Below are 18,645 nucleotides of genomic sequence, written 5' to 3' on the forward strand. Positions count from 1 at the left end.
TTTTTATAGAAGAGTGTCTGATTTGTCAGCAACCTTTAGGTAGCTTATTGATTTAACATTTCTTCAGAGATGCTATGTTGTCTGCTGAGAGCAATAGGGAGCCATGCCTTAAAAGGGGAATCCAATGGCTTGCTCCCAGCTGTCCTAGCTCAGGGCTTTCACAGCCACTGTTTTTCAGAAAATTATTTAAAATAGAACTTGTGCTCCATTTGAGCAGCCTGTTTTGCTCCTTTCTTTCCCTACAATCAATGGAGATTGCAGTCTTTGTGTGGTATCTAACACACTACTGCTGAACGGAGTCCTTTCACAATGAAACAACCTAAATGGAAGAGAAAGCTCCTTTGGTAGAAGGTTGAAATTCACTGTGTCAAAGCAATCAGGTTCCAGAAGTGATTTGCAAAAACACGTTTATTTATTATTCCAGAGCACTGAGATGAAGTGGGATCTTTGAAGCTGATCCTTCTATTTCTAAAAGGCAAAACAGGGAGGGCTCTTAGAGAGTAAAAGGGAGGAACTCACCTTAGAATTAATTCCTTTGGGGTGGCAGGTGTCTCTAGCACTCCTTCTTCCATGTTTCTGCCCATCTTTCTATTCCTTTCATAGCCACCACCACCCCCTCCCTGCCACCCCACTTCCATGAAAGAAGAAGTTACAAATCTGACTGGGCTGTATTTTATTTATGCCTGGGCTATTGTGCTTTACAGAGCATTAGGGGTTCCTGGATTTCTTTCTTCCTTTCCTTTTATCCTCTGCCTCTGACTGGGTGGGTGAGGTCAAGGAGTCATTCTCCCCAGGTTTCCATCCTCTCTTTCTTTGTCATTCCAAATATTTAGGTTAGGAGGCAAAATATGAAGCTGGGTAAACAAGTTGTCCTGTTGGCCCAGAACGTCCCAGGTTTTAGCACTGAAAGCCCAACATCTCACGAATCCCCTCATTTCCAAGCAAACAAGGACTGTTGATCGTCCTAGACCTTATTTCTGCTTCCAAACTAATTCACCTGTTCCAATTCAGCTTTTATGGGGGACCTTTGCACTGGGGATTTTGGAAGCTGCCTCATTTTAAAAGTGGTTTTAAAATTCCCAATCTCCTTCTTTTCCTTGGATCTTTTCCCTCATACTGGAATCCCCTGGACAGAAGAGGTAAAAGGAAGAATCTGAACATCTATAATGATTGTATATTTTATAGACACAGATACAAAAGGACCCTGGGGTAAGTGACCTGGGGAGCAGGAATTGTAAAAGGGGTAGTGAGAACAAATGAAGAAGAGAAAGGAAAAGAAAAGTTTTTAAGAAAATCGGCTAGTTCTTCAAAGTGGTCTCATTTCCAAGGACATTTATTCAGGCCAGTAGTATTGAATCTCCATACTGTGCCAGGTTCAGGGGAAACTGGGTAGGCCAGACACAATCCCTGCCCATAAGGAGCTTCTCATCTTGCTTTCATGGTAAGTCTCAGTGGTGTGAACATGATGTCCTCCTTGAGTGACTCTAAAGTACGACCTGGGACAGATCCACCTGGAAATCCACACAGAGGCTGCCTTCCTCAGGTTATTGTGTCAGGAGAGACCCAATTTGCACCTTGAGTTATAGGGAAGCAGAAACACCACATGTTTTCTTGGTCTGGGATCAGCACAAATGGGCATTTATTGCTTTAGAAGCCAGATTTGAGTGTGGTTTGGTGTCCCTGACAGGCTACTGAAGCTCTGTCACACCACATTTAAAATGATCTCACCTTCTAGCCAGAGGGTTTGATTTTCTGAGCCTTTAAATGATGCCAATCATGGTTTCACAGGCAAATTCTCGGGAAGTACTTAATCCTGGTCTCTTCCAGGGTCACCCTAGGTACTGAATGAACTGCTTTCTTTTTTATTGTGACTTTGGTTATCATGACCTCACAGGTAGTTCTCCCCAAATCAGGACTTTTTACTTCTTTTACAAAGAAGTATTGGGAATTATTGGGCCCCATTCTTTGAACCACATCTACTATATGGAATTGAATAGGGACTATCTCTTCTAAAGAGGGCATACAATCGCAGACCCCTGAAAACCCCCAGCTACTACCATCTTTCTCGTATTGTACTTAATAGTGGCCATTTCTCATTCCTCCTTGCCCCTTTCTCACTTTTATTATCTTCCAAAGCCTATAGCTATTTGATTTTGTGAACCTTGAGTTAGATTCTATAATTGTTGCATCCTCTTTTACAGTGGCCTTTCCTTTTTTTTTTTTTTTTACCTCTTTTCTTTTAACCCTCCTCCCTTCCTCCTCCTCACCTCATTTCTTCTCCTCCCTCATCCCTCTCTGTCCCTTTCTTTCCTCATCATCTCACTTCTGGATTATACAACTTTTTTTCCCCTTAGAATTGGGCATACAGCAAACACTCACATACAATGCCCATTTCAACTCAACCCTCCAAACTAGGGAATCTGAAAGTGCTCCCCGGATCAGCAGGAGCAGCTTCACCTGGGAACTTATCGGAAAAGCAAACTCTCTGGCTCCACCTGTACCACCTGAAATGCCAGGGGCTGGGCTCAGCTGTCTTTATTTTAACAAATCTTCCAGGTGATGCTGATGCACAAAAGTTTGAGAACCTTTGGTGCTGAACTTTCAAGAGGGGCTCATTTACTGAAAATAAAATCTAAGCCCATGGAAACCCCTTCACATGGTTTTTGTCTGAGAAGAAAATAAAATCCCTCCTTAGTTTTACTTTTTTCTATGTATCTGCATATGACAGAGGTGAAAGAAATGTTTATTTGCAGCCCAGAAATCACCAATTCATGAAACATCTGAGGACCTCTTGGTTGAAATCTTGTTCACCTTCAGTTCTCTGAGGTATTTATTGTCATCAAGAAGCATTTCTTTCCTGCTCACTGACAAAAGAAGGGGAAGGGAACAAAAACCCTTCCTTGTGGTGTGTTAGTTCTTGATTAGTACTATTTGCACTGCCATGTCATTGTTCCTTGGGTATTAATCTTGCCTCTCCAAACACATGGTAAGTTCTTCACAGACAGGAGCTTAAAGCTTAGCGAAGTTTGGCTGATTGATTTGAATGGTACAACTTTATTTGCTTCCTTAGCTACAAGGTTGTGGCAGGGGCTGGCAAACTGAATTCAGTTCAGCTGAGGATCGCTTTGTGAGGGAGAGCAGCTGAGGTAGCTCCTAACCATGCCTTCTTGGGAGCAGGTGCTTTCATCAGATGGCACTAAGAACCCTCCATACCACTTGCTGAGGATTCTGTGGGGGATTTTTTGAGAGCAAAGCCTGGGAATTGCTTTCTTTCCAGCCTGCTGACCATAGTGTCTAATTGTCCAGCTAGAAAAAAGTGGAACCCTGATTCTAGAGTGACTGGGGAGTTGTGGTGTATGAGGGGTGGCGATTTTTATCACACCGTTAGTTGGTGGGGGGCAAAGCCTTTCACCCAGTCCACAGGTTGATGTGGGTACAATTGGATTGAGCCATCCGTTTAATACCAGGCTTGTGTTAGGTAAATTGCATCAATTCCTCTGTACTTCCTGTTACTTATAACCAGGAAAATGAAGCTTAGAGAAGGGGAAGCTAGTAAATGGGCTGTTCATTCATTCTTTCATTCACTCATTCATTCTATCATTCCATTTGTCATATTAAGTTCCTACTGTGTGCCAGGCAATGAAATTTCTTTTCTGTCATGCCCTAGATAATGGCTTTGATACTTCTGCAATTGATTTCATTAAGTTGACTTTATTCATAATACTGGGGACATAATGGATGCAAATTAATGCTAATTTCCAAAATTAATATTTCAAGTAAGGCCATTTTTTTGAGGGAAGATTGGTGCACTGGCATTGGAATTCAGAAATAGAAGCTTCTGTTTTTCTTCTCCCTCATTTAAATTGGGTAGACTCCCACCCTAAAAATAAAAGTTTTGGAAATCACAAGAACTTTTGCCCCAATATTCTAACTCTTGGAACATGTTCTATTAGATGCTTGAAATGTTATCTTTTGCCTTCCCCCTCCCCGCACCAAATCTTTTTCTTTGTCCTGGGTTTAGAGAATTTATGAGAAAAATATCTTTCCTCTGTCTTCTAATTTGGATTTCCCCTTCTTTGTGCCTTTTGTGTGCACACATACATAATATCACAGGACAGCACTTAGAGAAAGGAAAAAGTGCCTAGAGGAATATGTGCCCTTCAACCATCTCTTTCTGCTGATTTCATCCATCACACAGGTTTCTGTGTTAGCTTCAGGCCCAATGAGAGGAATTCTTATGGGGAACAGAGAAGGGGAAAACTTTACCAATAGGCAATGACCTCATCCTAATATGCAATTTCAGGTTTTGGCAAAAAGGTTCTTGTTTCAGTAAAGGAGTTTTACTCAAAATAAAAATTCCACCTTTCCCTCTGCATGCCTCACACTATGGTAACCCCTTCCCTTCATTTGAGGGAGTAGGAACTTGTATATTGATTTCTGTTTGGGGAACAAAAGTTTTTGATTCTGTTTCTTTGATTATTTCAGAGCCTCTATTGGGAGAGAGGACGGCTGGAGAAACATGATGCTCAAGGCTATATCAGGGAATTAAATTCTTTTCCTAACTTCTTGGTCTGATCCATCAGACTTTCAATGATCTGGTCCTTACAACATCTCCAGTCTTGTCTCTTAGTGTGCCTGCCTACCTTTGCACCCCTCCCGTGGCCTAGCTAGATGGAAGCTACTTATTATTTCCTGAACACTCCGCACTCTTTGATACCATTGGGATTTTACACCTGTTCTTTGAGCCAGTTCACCTGCTTATCTTCCCAGGTTCACCTCAAGCTTCACCCCTTATGTCAAGCCCAGCAAAACCTTGTCTCTCCCACGTGACCCCACTCTCAGATTGCCTACTGTTACCTTAATTTCTGTTCATACTTACGCTGTGTCATTTATAATACTGTGTTGAAGTTGTTTTTAGAAATAACAGGATTCTATTATAGCAATTAAAAGAAGGAACTCTGAAACTGGACTGTGTGGGTTCAAATCCCAGCTCTGCTACTTACTAGCTGTGTAATCTTGGGCAAGTTAGCTGGTCTCTATACTTTCGTTTCCTCATTTTAAAAATGGGAGAAATAATAACAATGCCTACCTCATAGGGTTGTTTTGAGGATTCAATGAGTTCTTCTTATTATTTTATGCACATAGTTTCTTGTACCTCTTGCTCACTGCCCCATCATCACCACCACCACACACACAATGCAAGCAGCAGCAATGACTTTCTATACAAACCACCCTCAGGGAAAGTTTGATATAGTCTATGGTAATTAATATTTTAGGTAGAAGTTTCTTAAACCTCTGCACATTTACAGCAGAAGCAGTAGTGTAGAATGCTGGCTCCTCAAAAACACTACCAAAATAACCTATTGATAAAGCAAGTCCAAGTTTATTGCTTACAACAGTAAGGGAGATTGCTCCCTTGAAAGTCTTAATACCATCTCAGAACAGGGAGTACAAAGTTAGGATATTTACGATTCCATTAGAACTGGGCAGAGTTCATGATAAAATAGCTTAGGATTGGTAGACACATAAGGTAAAAGTTTGAAGGCAAGGGGTTTCAATGAAGGTCTTAGATTATTGATGAGCCTGTCTGAGTTATCTGTTGTCACCTGTACACTTTTAAGTGGTTCCTGAAACAAACTTTAAAAGGTGCTTTAAATTTCATCTCCCTAGGCAAGAATGTCCTGGAATAGTCTTCTTTATGTGGATCACAAACTGGGTGGGCATAGATGGTTTGGGTTCTGAATGCTATGAAAGATAAAATATTTTTATTTTCTAGAGCCAGGCTTTGTTGAAGAGTAGTTTATCATTAAATTCTAAATGACTGAGCCACAAGTATAAATCATAATGTCTGGAGGATTTCCAGAATAAAGTAAACCATACCCAATAGAGCTGGGCAAAATATAGGCAGATAGACTGAGTCCCACGCAAGAGGGAAATTCTAACCATCTGGTGGGAGGAGAAATTAGGAAGGAAGGATACCAGAGCTTAGAAACTGCTGGATCTCAGAGGAGATCCTACTGCATTTTGTTTAGGAGGTGAGAATAAGAGACACTTAGATATTTGGGATTCTGAGGGTACAGAGGACTGGTATCTCATTTGTCATTTAGAACTGTGGGAGGAGTAAGACTTTTGCCTCATGCCAAAATGGGGCAACTGAAGTAGACAAGGCAAAGACAGCAAGCCATATCTGGAGAAGAGTTAGGAAGTAACATTCCCTGCCTCCAATTCTGTAGTGGAACAAGGAATTTGGCTGATAGTTGAGAATTTGTGGAACTGCCAGGGCTGTCATCATTATGGCATCCAGTGAAAGAAGCTTTGATTACTTATCTCAGTCCAGGGACTGGATGGAGAGCATAGCCAAGTGTCAGAGCATTGGCTGTGTAAGAGAAGAGATGAAGCTCCTTGATCAGTTACTGAGCATTGCTTCTGCTTAGAGAACAAGTGGAAAGGTGCATCATCAACAAAGGACGTGCTTCATTTATCTATTATTGCATAACAGATCACCTCAAAACAGTGGTTTAGAACACTATCTTAAGTTTGAACCCATAAAAATGATTTATTTTGTTCACAAATCTGGAGGTGGGGGAAGACTGGGTTCAGCCCAGGTCATTCTTGCTCAGTGACCTTCATGTGGTTGTAGTCAGATGGTAGTGGGGGCTGGAGTTATCATGAAGGCTTCTTATTTACATGTCTGACCCCTGGAATGGGAAGACTCAAAATAGCTGAGGGCAAGAACAACAGGAGTCTCTCAGGTTTCTCTTTTTTTCTCCATGTGATCTCTCTCTGTTTCTCCTCGTGATCTCTGCAGGTGGCCTTCCCATGTAGAGGGCAGCCACCAGTACTAGACTTCTAACATGGTGACTAAAGACTCCCAGAGTAAGTGTCCCAACAGTAATCCATTGAGGTTCCATAGCCTTTTCTAAGCTAGCCTTGAATGGCACACAGCACCACTTCTGCTGCATTCTCTTCATTGATGCAGTTACAAAGGCTTGCCCACGTTCAAGGGAAGGTGACACAGACTCTATTTCCTCATAAGAAGAGTGTAAAAGAATCTGTAGACCTGCTTTGGTGCAATTTGATAATGCAGAACGTTGAGGACTCTGCCTTTCAGAGGAGGTCCGTGCACTGATGACCCAGACCAGATGCTTTTCCCCCAACACCTGGTGAATAAGAAGTCTCTGGGAGTACAGGCTGACCTAGAACCATGAGGAGTAGAAGGGGGATAGGGAACATCTCGAATTGACCAAATTTAAGTTTGAATTGATTCTGTTTAAGTCTGGTGGTTTCTGACTAATTTTGAATTGGAAAAATTAAGTTTTTCACTTACAGGTAGAAAAAATGTAGCTCAAGAATTGAGTTAGGTTTTTAGTTACTAAAAAATAAAGAAAGCCATATATTGCACATCTGAAGGTGTGGCTGTATAAATTAATGGTGGGGACGTTGGAAAGATGGCCGCCTGCTCTTACAAACCTGCTGACCTCTTTCCAACTTACATCTAATGTTTGTGCAGGAGGGTCTGAAGGATGTGAAGAGACCTTGGGAGTCATGACTTTGCTGGGGCCATGGAGGGAGTTGTCTTAACACTTCTTCATCTCTGGAGCTGGTAAAAACCTTGGGTCACCAGCAGAGAGCCCTGCAGAGATCAATGAACCATGGGATGAAAGGTAAGGACTGGTGCTGAAGTGGTCCTGGCACTTCTCGCTGGTGCTAGATGCTGTGAGGGAACTGAACAAGTGGGTTGAGTCCTTCCTATGTAGAGAACGTGAGTGTCTGCAGATGCAGCCAGGGAGCCCAGAGATTTGTTCCAATGCTTCCATGGAGAGGGGAAGCTGCTAGCCAGGTCACCACTCATCTAAAAGACAGACTATGCATCATTACTGTCAGGAAGTTACTCCAGAGGTTGGACTGAGTGGAGTACCTAGCTACTTGATATCCAATATGGCCCACGTTTAAATAACCCCTCCTTTGTATGGTGAAATTATTTTTTGTGATAATCACTATGATGGTTTTAAGCTGTATGAAAATCATGTTCTTAAAGTTAATTAGATTACTTCAGTCAAGGTGTGGCTCAGGGTGGCTCTTAATCCTCTTACTGGAGTCCTTTATAAATGGGATGAATATGGAATGAGAGAGGGAAAAAAACACTGAAGCGAGAAGCTGGAGGCAATGAAACCAGGACGAGAAAGGACAAGCCAGCAGGCACTGCCATATGTCTGGCTATGTAAAGAGGAGTGTAGGATTGCCAGCAGCCAGTCTTCTAGAAGAATGCATCACTTGATGATGCCTTGGTTTAAACATTTTTCTCAGCCTCAAAACTGTAAGCTTGTAAATGAATAAATTCCCATTGTTAAAAGCCCCATTTTACAGTACCTGCATATCAGCAGCCTTGCAGATGAGACTAATTACATAATATTCAATAATCATTATTTTATTTATTTGTTCTTTAGTTTCAAACAAACAATAATTAACGAAGAATACATTTCAGGTTTAAAATGTTATTCATATTCAATGAAATGGTTCATGTATGAAGTAAAGTTTTCACTTTCCAAACAAAAATATTATGCCTTGCAATTTTTACTCCTTAAATGCTAAAATGGTAAAATAAAAACCCCAAGCATTCCCAGAATAAAAGAATTAAAATGACCTAAGTTCTGTTTCTTCATCTTTATAATCACTGTGTTACTGTGTCTATTTAGAATCTGCTGTCCAAACACCATGTAGTTCACAGGCATTGGAGAAATGAGCTGCACCTGAAGTATACTGGAAAGGTTCCAAGCTGTTAGGAATTTATTCTCCTTAGGAACTCAAAACCATGTCTGGGTGTGCTGGCCAACTGTATAATTGAGAGTTTTCTGAATTAACTTCCATGTAGCACACAAGGTTTAGTAAAAGATAAGTAATACAAATGTGCTACTCTGAAGTTTAAAATGTGTAATTAAAATTCAAAGTAACCACAACAATTGTTTAAAACTTAGGCCAATAGATTTTTAGGGGAGAGTTGTATTTTGTCACTGACATCAGCTAACTTCCCATGCATGGTGAAAAATGAAAAGCAGAGTGACTGTTAGTTGGTTTTATTATTATTTTTAATTTCTCTAAGTCTCTGATATTTTGATATCAATCCAAGCAGTTGAAAAACTGCCACACGTTTTGCTGGTAGGTTCTGGAGAGACAGTATAAAAAAATCAACCCTCCCTTCTTGTTTCTTGAGGACAGTTGTTTACCTGCATGCCCTCACTAGCTTTCTAAATTTTGCTTGCTATAAATATTTCTTTTCCAACTTTAACGAATCTATTTTATGTCTACTAAGTGGGCATCTGTGGGTTTTGATGTTCAGCTTCGATTTTCTTTTTGGGTGTCTGCTCTGATTTTGTTCTGGGAAATACTTCTCTACTCAGATCCCCAGATTGAGAGATGGAGCACATAGCCAGGCCAATCAGCTCCTTCCAATTCCTGGCCTCAGTGACTGTTTGGGGAAGGATAACCACAGAGTTTATCATCCATATTGGGATACTTTTTTTGTTTTTTTGAGAAAAGTCATCACACACATACTTTCTATTTATGGTGCACAATCAATGGCTCACAATATCATCACATGGTTGTGTACTCATCATCATGATCACTTTTAGAATATTTACATCACACCAGAAAAAGAAATAAAAAAACTGGTACAACCCATACCCTTTACCCCTCCCTCTCATTGACCACTTGTGTTTTCATCTACCCAACTTATTTTACCCCTTATCCCCCCTATTATTTATTTATTTTTATCCATACTTTTACTCATCTGTCCATGCCCTGGATATAAGGAGCATAAGCCACAAGATTGTAACAATCACATGGTCTATTTGCAAACGTTTTATCTTTATAGAAACGTCTTCAAGAATCTAGGCTACTGGAACACAGCTCAACAGTTTCAGGTACTTCCCTCAAGCCACTCCAATACACCATAAAGTAAAAAGGGATACCTATATAATGCATAAGAATAACCTCCAGGATAACCTCTCAACTCTGTTTGAAATCTCTCAGCCACTGAAACTCTTCCCTCTTTTGGTCAAGAAGGCTTTCTCAATCTCTTGATGCCAGGTCCTGGCTAAGAAGGCTTTCTGTTCCATGCTGCCAGGGAGATTTACATTCCTGGGAGTCATATCCCATGAGGGGAGAAGGCAATGAGCTTACATGCTGAATTGGATTAGAGAGAGAGTCCACATATGAGCAACAAAAGAGGTTCTCTGGGGGTGACTCTTAGGCATAATTTTAAGTAGGCTTAGCCTATCCTTTGCAAGAATAAGTCTCATAGAGATGAACCCCAAGATTGAGGGCTTGGCCTATTGATTTGGTTGTCCTCATTGCTTGTGTATTAGAAATTCTCCAAGTGGGGAAGTTGAATATTTCCTCCTTTCTCCCCATTCCCCCAAGGGGACTTTGCAAATACTTCTTTGTTCACTGCCCACATTACTCTGGGATTTATTGGGGCATCACACTAACCTGGACAAATGAACAAAATCTTACTCCCTATTTAAGATTCCGTGTACTTATGGTGTTCAACTAAACTGACCATAAAAGTTAAATTAGGAAATGCACTACCAAAATATAATTTTTGCACCAAATAAACATCTCACCCTTTAGTCTCACCCAGAAGTTGAGGTTTTAAAATGTGGACGATATCATCCTTTACCCAGTCTTCTAGTATACCTAAGTCCTATCCATGATCCCTTTTTCAACTTTTTTTTTTTTGGGTGCATGGTCTGAGAATCGAATCCAGGTCTCCTACATGAAAGGCAAGCATTCTACCACAGAACCCTCTGTGCACCTCCCTTTTCAACTTTTTAAACAGTTCCTGTATGGGGTACTGCTGACTTTCATAGCTTCAGAGCTCTAACTCTGAGTCTCAGGTGTCACATAAGTACTCAAAGTTTCTGAGAAAGGCCACGTTATATACAAACAGCTTAGTATCTCAGAATTTAGAATTAACAGTTACACCTCATGAATATATGTGACTGCTATAAGAGCTTACAATCTAGGACCCTTGACAATAAGTTCAAACTGATATACTTTTGAGAGAGAATGGGAGCACTATTTATAATTAGGCTGGGATGCAGATGTACATATGTCTCTTCTAGACAGACTTGGTTGTACAGTCATCCTAGTTCAGAAGAGGTCACCTGATCCAAGCCGGTCTGATCTGAATGAGCATCTGCTCTCTCTCCCCAGGTACTACTAGAAATGATGGAGTCTTCCTCTAGCTGATGCTATGTGAGGTTATCAGTCCCAGTAGTCTTGTTACTCCCGAGGATGAGAAAGCCCATACCTAGAGGAAGGCAGAGGTGAGAGAATCACAGAGAAGCACAGAGTACATACCTCAAGGGCACAGGCCTCAGTTTCTTGCATCCCCTCTCCCCGGGAGAAAGTATTGAAGTCCATATCATCACTTCCATAGAGAAGACTTTCAAATAGACTTGCCCCATTCTGACTTCTGAGCTGATCTCTTAGGAGATATTTGGAATTTCCTATGGAATATCTCCTTTGGGAAGTCCTGCCATTATCTTAGATTGAATGTACCATGAACCTGACCCTAAACCAGCTTGGTTGGGTAAATGGAGACTTAGTTTACTTTTAGTTATTTTTTCATTTGTTTAGTACCCATTTTGTCCTACTCATTCCGGTTTGAAAACGTAGTCTGTGCTCTCTTTGATCTTCCTTTATTCCTTTAATTGACAAAGGAATTTCTCCTGTAAATCTAGCCATAACTTCTTAAAAGCCTCTTGGATACATATCTTCCTTTCATGCTTTGTCCTGACTTGAAATTCTCAAAGCTTCATTGTTGGTTTGTGTGACAGACTCTTCTCTAGGTAGCTTGCTTCCAGACCCTCCACTTCCTGTAATGAAAGAGCTTTTGATTGGCTTTTAAGTGTGTTTATGGACCCTTTTGGCACAACTTAAGACTCCTGTAAGTAATAAGTTTAAGTCACAAAGTAAAATACCTAAGATTACAAAGGAAACCAATTATGTTAAAATACAGTTATCAAAATAGGAAAAAAGTCCCATAGATTTATGCAGTAGTAGAGTAAGTGCTTCTTTATTAATGTCATATACAACAAGATCCAGTAGTGGGTCAACCACAACCATAATTTTAAAGCAGTAATGAGTGTAAATGATATTTTGATATACCTGAAATAATTGTAATGGGATATGAAGATACCTATTTTTTTATGTTGACAAATATACAGGTACTGCTGATACTACTGGGGTCTGTTGCCTACATTCAAAATAGAAGCAAGTGTCACATTTAAAATGGGGATTAGTATAATTAAGGCTGATAAGTTTTTTCCATCTAAGTACGCAGACCCCCTGAATTCCTTCCATAGTCATGGACCCTAGGCAAAAGCTCCTCTGTTATTCAGCCCTACAGGTAGCTACCAAGTCAATTTTTCCACAGACAATCTTTTCATTATGTGTCTCCTTTCCTCAATCTATTCCTGCTACTTATTGCTTAGTGGATCAAAATCAAATTACTGAGCTTGGCAGTCAAGAGCCTTCATGATATTTCTTACCCTACCTACTCAGACTTCTCTGGTACCATCATTCAATTGGATTCTGCTCCCTAGCTAGACTGATTTCCTTGTTGTCTTGAGAACATAAGTGCATACCTTTATATTCAGGGTTTATATTCATATTATATTTATATTCAGGGTTTTTATCTGCTAGTGAAAAAAACATGATATGCTTAAACAAAACAGGATTCAAGCTTGAATGGATCCTGGTACACTAATGCTTCCTGGATTCTCTCTAAATATCTTGATTCTTCTTTTCTCTGCATTGGCTTTAATTTCAGGCAGGATTTCCCCTACCTTAGCAAGATAGCACAAGAAATCCAAGCTTCCTTAGGTTCTTACAGTTTGCTAATTCTAACAGAAAAAGAACCTCATTCCAAATGATGTCAAGAAAAGCCCAAGCTGGAATGAAGCTTGGGGGTCTATCCTTTCCTTAAATTGACTACATAACCATGGGGCTAGAATATTCTGACTGACTGGGCCTAGATAATGTGCCCAGTCCCAGAACTGGGATGAGGTCACCCTGCCCAAATCACATGGGAAGTGTAGGGAAGGTATAGAACCCCAGAAAAATCAGGGTGCTACCAGTAGAAGGTTCTATAGACTAGAGAGGCAAAACAATAGATATCTGCTACTTCTTTCAAGACTGAGTTCTAGTTCCTTCCATAAAATTTGTTCTTGTGTATCATTTTCCCAAGGTATCCCTTCCTTTGTTTACTGAAGGGCAGGTGAGATAATTAATATCACCAAGCACCTACTATGTTCCAGGTACTTTAGATTCATCTATAGGTTTAAAATTCATAGTTATGGCTTAGAAGCCCAGAAGTGTAATTTGCTTTATTTTTCTATAATTGAACTCAACTTGCCATTATAGGGTGTTTTAGTTGTTAATACTGCTGAAAATGCAATATACCAGAAATTGGTTGGCTTTTATAAAAGGAAGTTTTTGTTACAAGTTTATAGTTCTAAGGCCATAAAAATATCAAAACTAAGGCATTCAGGAAAAGATACCTTGACACAAGAAAGGCTGATAAGTCCAAAATACCTCTGTCAGATGGGAATGCATGTGGCTTGCGTCTACTGGTTCTTTGACTTTTTGTTTCAAACAGCTACCCCAGGGGCATTTTCTTTCTACATCTTCAAATGTCTCTGTCTGTTGGCTCTGAGCTTTTTCCAAAATGTTTTCCTCTTAAAAGGCTCTAGTAAGCAAATTAAGACCCACCTTGAATGGGCAGAGATATATCTCCATGGAAAACACCTTATCAAAAGGTCCCACCCACAGTTGGGTGGGTCACATCTCCATAGAAAGAACTCAGTCAAGAAGATCCCACCCAAACAACAGGTCTTCCCCCACAAGATTGGATTAGGATAAAGAACATGGCTTTTCTGGGGTACATAACAGCCTCAAACCAACACAAAGAGCGTGGGTAGTTTTGCCATACCAAGATAATTCAGATTGTTTTGGTATAAAATTTAATTTCCTTTTGAGTCAATACTCAATCAGTTTAAGTTTTAAATTCAGGCAGTTCAAAGTTGAAGCTTTCTAAAAGACTGAACTCCCTTCTTAGGGTTCACCTTTCCCTCTTTTCCTCTCCAGGATGGTGCCTGAGTACAAAGAGAGACATACATGGCATTGTAGCTGTAAGGGAGGGATGTATTTCCTTTGCTGTCCTACCTGGCCTCAGCTGTGCTCCCTTGTTCTTGATTGTAGAGTGATGCCTTAATTCCAGATACAGTATTGCTGCATCTACTTCTGTCCATGGACCAAGTCGTGGGCTGCAGTCTTGACGTATGTGTACTTGACATCCCCCTCCTCCTGAAAGGGTCCTTCTAACCCCAGACCCTTCCAATGCACGAACCTTTTCAGCTTTCTTCTAGGTCTCTCCACTGGGCCATGAGAAATTGTGGATATCTGTGGGAAACCCCGAGTGCTGTCTCAGTGCCTTTGCTGCCTAAACTCCACAGGCCTCCATTTCTACTTCCCTCCAGTTTGTGCGAGACACACTCTGAAAACTCCCAGTGTATTGAAGTGAGTTGGGGCTGTAGCCTCTTCTGCCATCAGAGTGTTCTGAATTCAACCCACCTAATTTTCTATTTTCTCATACATATAACTCCCGACTTTCTGTGTGAGACAGGAGGATTACATTTTACCTTTAATCTTGTTCTGCCAAATGTTCCTTGAGGTCATTCCCCAAACTTTTATCTCCTCCTTTTGTAGCAGCTGAACTTCTTTCAGGACACATCCTCTTCCTTCCTCTGATTCTCTGAGTTTACAAGCTTCAGATCTCTGGAACCTGCAATCACCTTTTTTTTTTTTTTTTACCCCTTCTCAACAAAGCTCAAGTCCGCAAAATGGAAGTCACATTTTTCACAGCTATTGTCTCTGAATGTGCTCCAGGAGTCTAGTTTTAAAAAAATGCTGAATATCTAGTACTTTGGTCTTGTCTGAGTTATATTGTCTTCCTGAAGCAGTGGGTGTCTCTGTTTTAATGGCTAGAGAACAGTCGGTCAACAAAGTACCTGTATTAGTCTCCTATTGCTGCTGTAAGAAATTACCATAGACTTAATGGTTTAAAACAATACAAACTTATTATCTTAAAGTAAAGAAGGTCAGAAGTCCCAAATGGCTTTTGCTGGGCTAAAATCAAGGTCTTTGCAGGACTGTACTCCTTCTGGATGCTCTAAGGGACCACCTGTTCCCTCTTCTTTTCCATCTTTTAGAGGCTGCCTGTCTCCCTTGGCTTGTGGCCCTGCATCATTCAACCTCTGCTTTCATGGTTATGTCTCCTGCCCTGTCCCTCCTGCCTGCCACTTATAAAGATCCTTGTAATTACATTGGGCCACTCAGTTAATTCAGGATAATCTCCCCATCTCAAGATTTTTAACTTAATCACATCTTCAAAGTCCTTTTTGTTATTTAAAGTAGCATAGTCCTAGATTCCGGTGATCAAGTCATGGACATCTTTGGGGGCCATTATTCAGCTTACAACACAACCCAACATGAAAAATTAATCAAAAATATTGTAAGCTATGATGCTGCTCTACATTTTAACTCCTTAAGTCCTCCTAGTGACCTTATGAATTAGGTGCTATTCTCATTTTACAGAAGAGAAAATTAAAATTAAATCACAGGAACCTTAGATCTGGGTCTATGTTCTAGTTTGCTATCTGCTAGAATGTGATATACCAGAAATGGAGTGGCCTTTTAAAAGGGAAATTTATTAAGTTGCAAGTTTACAGTTCTAAGGCTGTGAAAATGTCCAAACTTAGGCATCTAGGGAAAGATACCTTGGTTCAAGAAAGCTGATGACATTCGGGGTTTCTTTCTCAACTGGATAGGCACATGGTGGGTATGTTGACTTCTGCTAGCTTTCTCTTCAGGCTTCTTATTTTACGAAGTCCCCCGGAGGCATTTTCCTTCTTCATCTCTACATCTCTAAAGGTCCCTGGCTGTGTGGGCTCTTGTTGTTCTCATGGCTTTCTTGCTCTTAAGCTTTCTCTAAAATGCTTCCTCTTTTAAAGGATTCCAGTGAACTAATCAAGACCCACCTGGAATGGGTGGAGTCACATCTCCCTCATCAAAGGTTAATATCCACAATTGGGTGTGTCACAACTCTGTGGAGATAATCTAATCAAATTCCAGTGTACAGTACTGAATGGGAATTAAAAGAAGTGGCTGCTTCCACAAGATGGATCAGGATTAAAACATGGCTTTTCTAGGATATGTAATCCTTTCAAACCAGCACAGTCGATGACTGCCTGATTCCAAAGCCTGAGTTTCTTTCCACAACTTCATGAAGAGCCCCTCCTCCCGAGAGACAAGAGAAACACCAATTTTTTCTTTCACCCAAATTACCAAACATTTATGGTCTCCATATCATAACTTTCCATTTGATTATATATTATTTGGAGTTTTCTAATATAGTTATTAGGGGATTCAGAGCACAGTGTGTGAGCGTATATGTGTATATGTGCTTATGTATGCATGTGTGAGTGTATGAGTGTATCTAAGCTGTCTTACTAGAAAAAAAATTGCTAACTCCTAAAACTGGAATGATATCTGTGTGTCTTTTAAATCTCTACTCCAATATAGAGGCCACTATGATATGGCCACACAGTAAACATGACATTAAAGCTTGCTGATGCAATGGTTGTTACTAGAATCATCATCTATCCTGTTAACCAGCTGAAATATGTGGTCTTACTGTATACTAGGCCCTGTAGCCTACTTGGAAAACAGAGTAAAAGATATGCTACCTGTACTGAAAATTTTCACTGTATGCTATCTAAAGATAGTATCTACTGTTACTTTCCCATTAAACACAGGACTATGGGTCATGAGTTATTGGACACTCTATGTCAGTTATTTAAACCCTCACAAGAACCTTTAAAGGCGAGGGTGATATTATTTGCTTTTTTTGTCCCTTTGTTCTCCTCTGGTGATTTTTTTCCTTGTTTTGCAGAATATTATTATTGATGGTCACACTCCAGATTTGGAATAGCAAAATAGGTGAGCAGAACCAGTGGTTCTGTTCAGAAAAGGGTGGTGAAACATGAAGTTTACCAGGATACCAGGAGACAGAACTGATAACTTAATCATGCTTTGAGAAGGGATTAAGTACCTCAGAGTTAGAGGTAATACAATACCTGGGTTTTCCCAGGTCCCTAAAAAGTGTTGTCAAAGGATTGTTGACTATGACACCAGAATTTTATAATTAGTACCATTGAAAGAAACTACAGAGCTGGAAGTGACTTTGGGATCCATAGGATGGCTATTTACCAACTGCAGGTAAATGATGGCCTGATCAGCCCTGCCAATAAATATTGGAAGTCACAATGCTGTGCTCATCTTTGGCCCTATCAATACTTTATCTCCATTTTCTAGCCACCATACTGAGCACACCTTCACAAGAAGAATGAGCAGTACAGAAAGTTTGTTCTTATTCAAAGCCTCTGTTCTGAGTCTGCTCTGGGATCTTCCTTCTCTGGCTTCATTTTTCAATCAACAGGGCCCTTACCTTCTCCCTTCGCCCAACCACATGCTGTCACAGAATCATCTGACATTATAAGTACATATGTATAAAAACCATACCAAACCTTACGGTCATTTTTGGGTACATCATAATTCCCTGGATATTCTGCAAAAAATATGTACTCCATAGCCTCACTATGATAGTTAAATTGATATGTCAGCTTGGCTATATTATGGTATCATTTGTTTGGTCAAGCAAGCACTGGTCTGATTTTTACCCTGAGGGTTTTTTTGTGAATTTGAATCATCATAAGTTGATTACATCTATTAGTGATTACATCTACACTCAACAAAGAGATTGCTTTTAGCAATGAGAGTAGTTCCATCCAATTGGTTGAAAGTCTTAAAGGAAGGACTGATATTTCAACAGTCAAAAGGAAGAATTTCCATCTCTACTTCAGCCAGCCAGTTTCTCCTGGGGAATATATCAAATCCTTCATCAGAGTGCCAAGCTTGCAGTCTGCCATATAGAATTTGGACTTGCCCATTCGCACAGCAGTGTGGGCCAATTCACATAAAAAAATACCATAATATTTAAATTTATGTAAATACATATTTGGTCTGTTTCCCTGGAGAATCCTGACTAAAACAGTCATCCTCAACCCCCTGAATAGGATCTCAGGTATGGCTATTTTAAAAAAACATATTCAGAGATAATTCTGTAGCTTTCCAATGTTTGAAATCACTCCTATAGTGTAATTCCTTCTTCCTTCTGTATCTATGCCCCCTCATATCTATTTTACTCATTGATGAAAAGCCATTTCAGATATCAGCAAGCAGACGGGTAAGGTGGTGATGGTTGATGAAGGGAAGGGGTTGTAAGTATCAATGGAGAGGTTCAAAATAAAATAGAAAAAGACTAGTAACGATTGATAGTGCCAATTTAGGGTGAGGGATTTGGTGGGGAACTTTACATATAGGATATTATTCAAACTTTTCTAAGTATCTCTAAAAAAAATAAATATTAGTGTTCCCATTTTACAGATGGGTGAATGGGTCTCATAGAGATTAATCAACTTCACTGAGATAGAAAGGCCAGGATTTGGCCAAGGTAGTTTT

General features: G+C 40.1%; 1 long non-coding RNA gene across 1 annotated transcript; it reads left to right on the top strand.

Moving 5' to 3' along the window:
- Positions 1–1,116: 1,116 nt before the first annotated feature.
- Positions 1,117–17,161, top strand: LOC143657996 (uncharacterized). Its single transcript, XR_013163052.1, has 3 exons — positions 1,117–1,209; positions 7,511–7,664; positions 17,018–17,161. It is a non-coding gene; the product is annotated as an uncharacterized LOC143657996 (long non-coding RNA).
- The last annotated feature ends 1,484 nt before the right edge of the window (positions 17,162–18,645 follow it).

This window comes from Tamandua tetradactyla, chromosome 15, assembly GCF_023851605.1.
Source record: "Tamandua tetradactyla isolate mTamTet1 chromosome 15, mTamTet1.pri, whole genome shotgun sequence".
Taxonomy (NCBI): domain Eukaryota; kingdom Metazoa; phylum Chordata; class Mammalia; order Pilosa; family Myrmecophagidae; genus Tamandua; species Tamandua tetradactyla.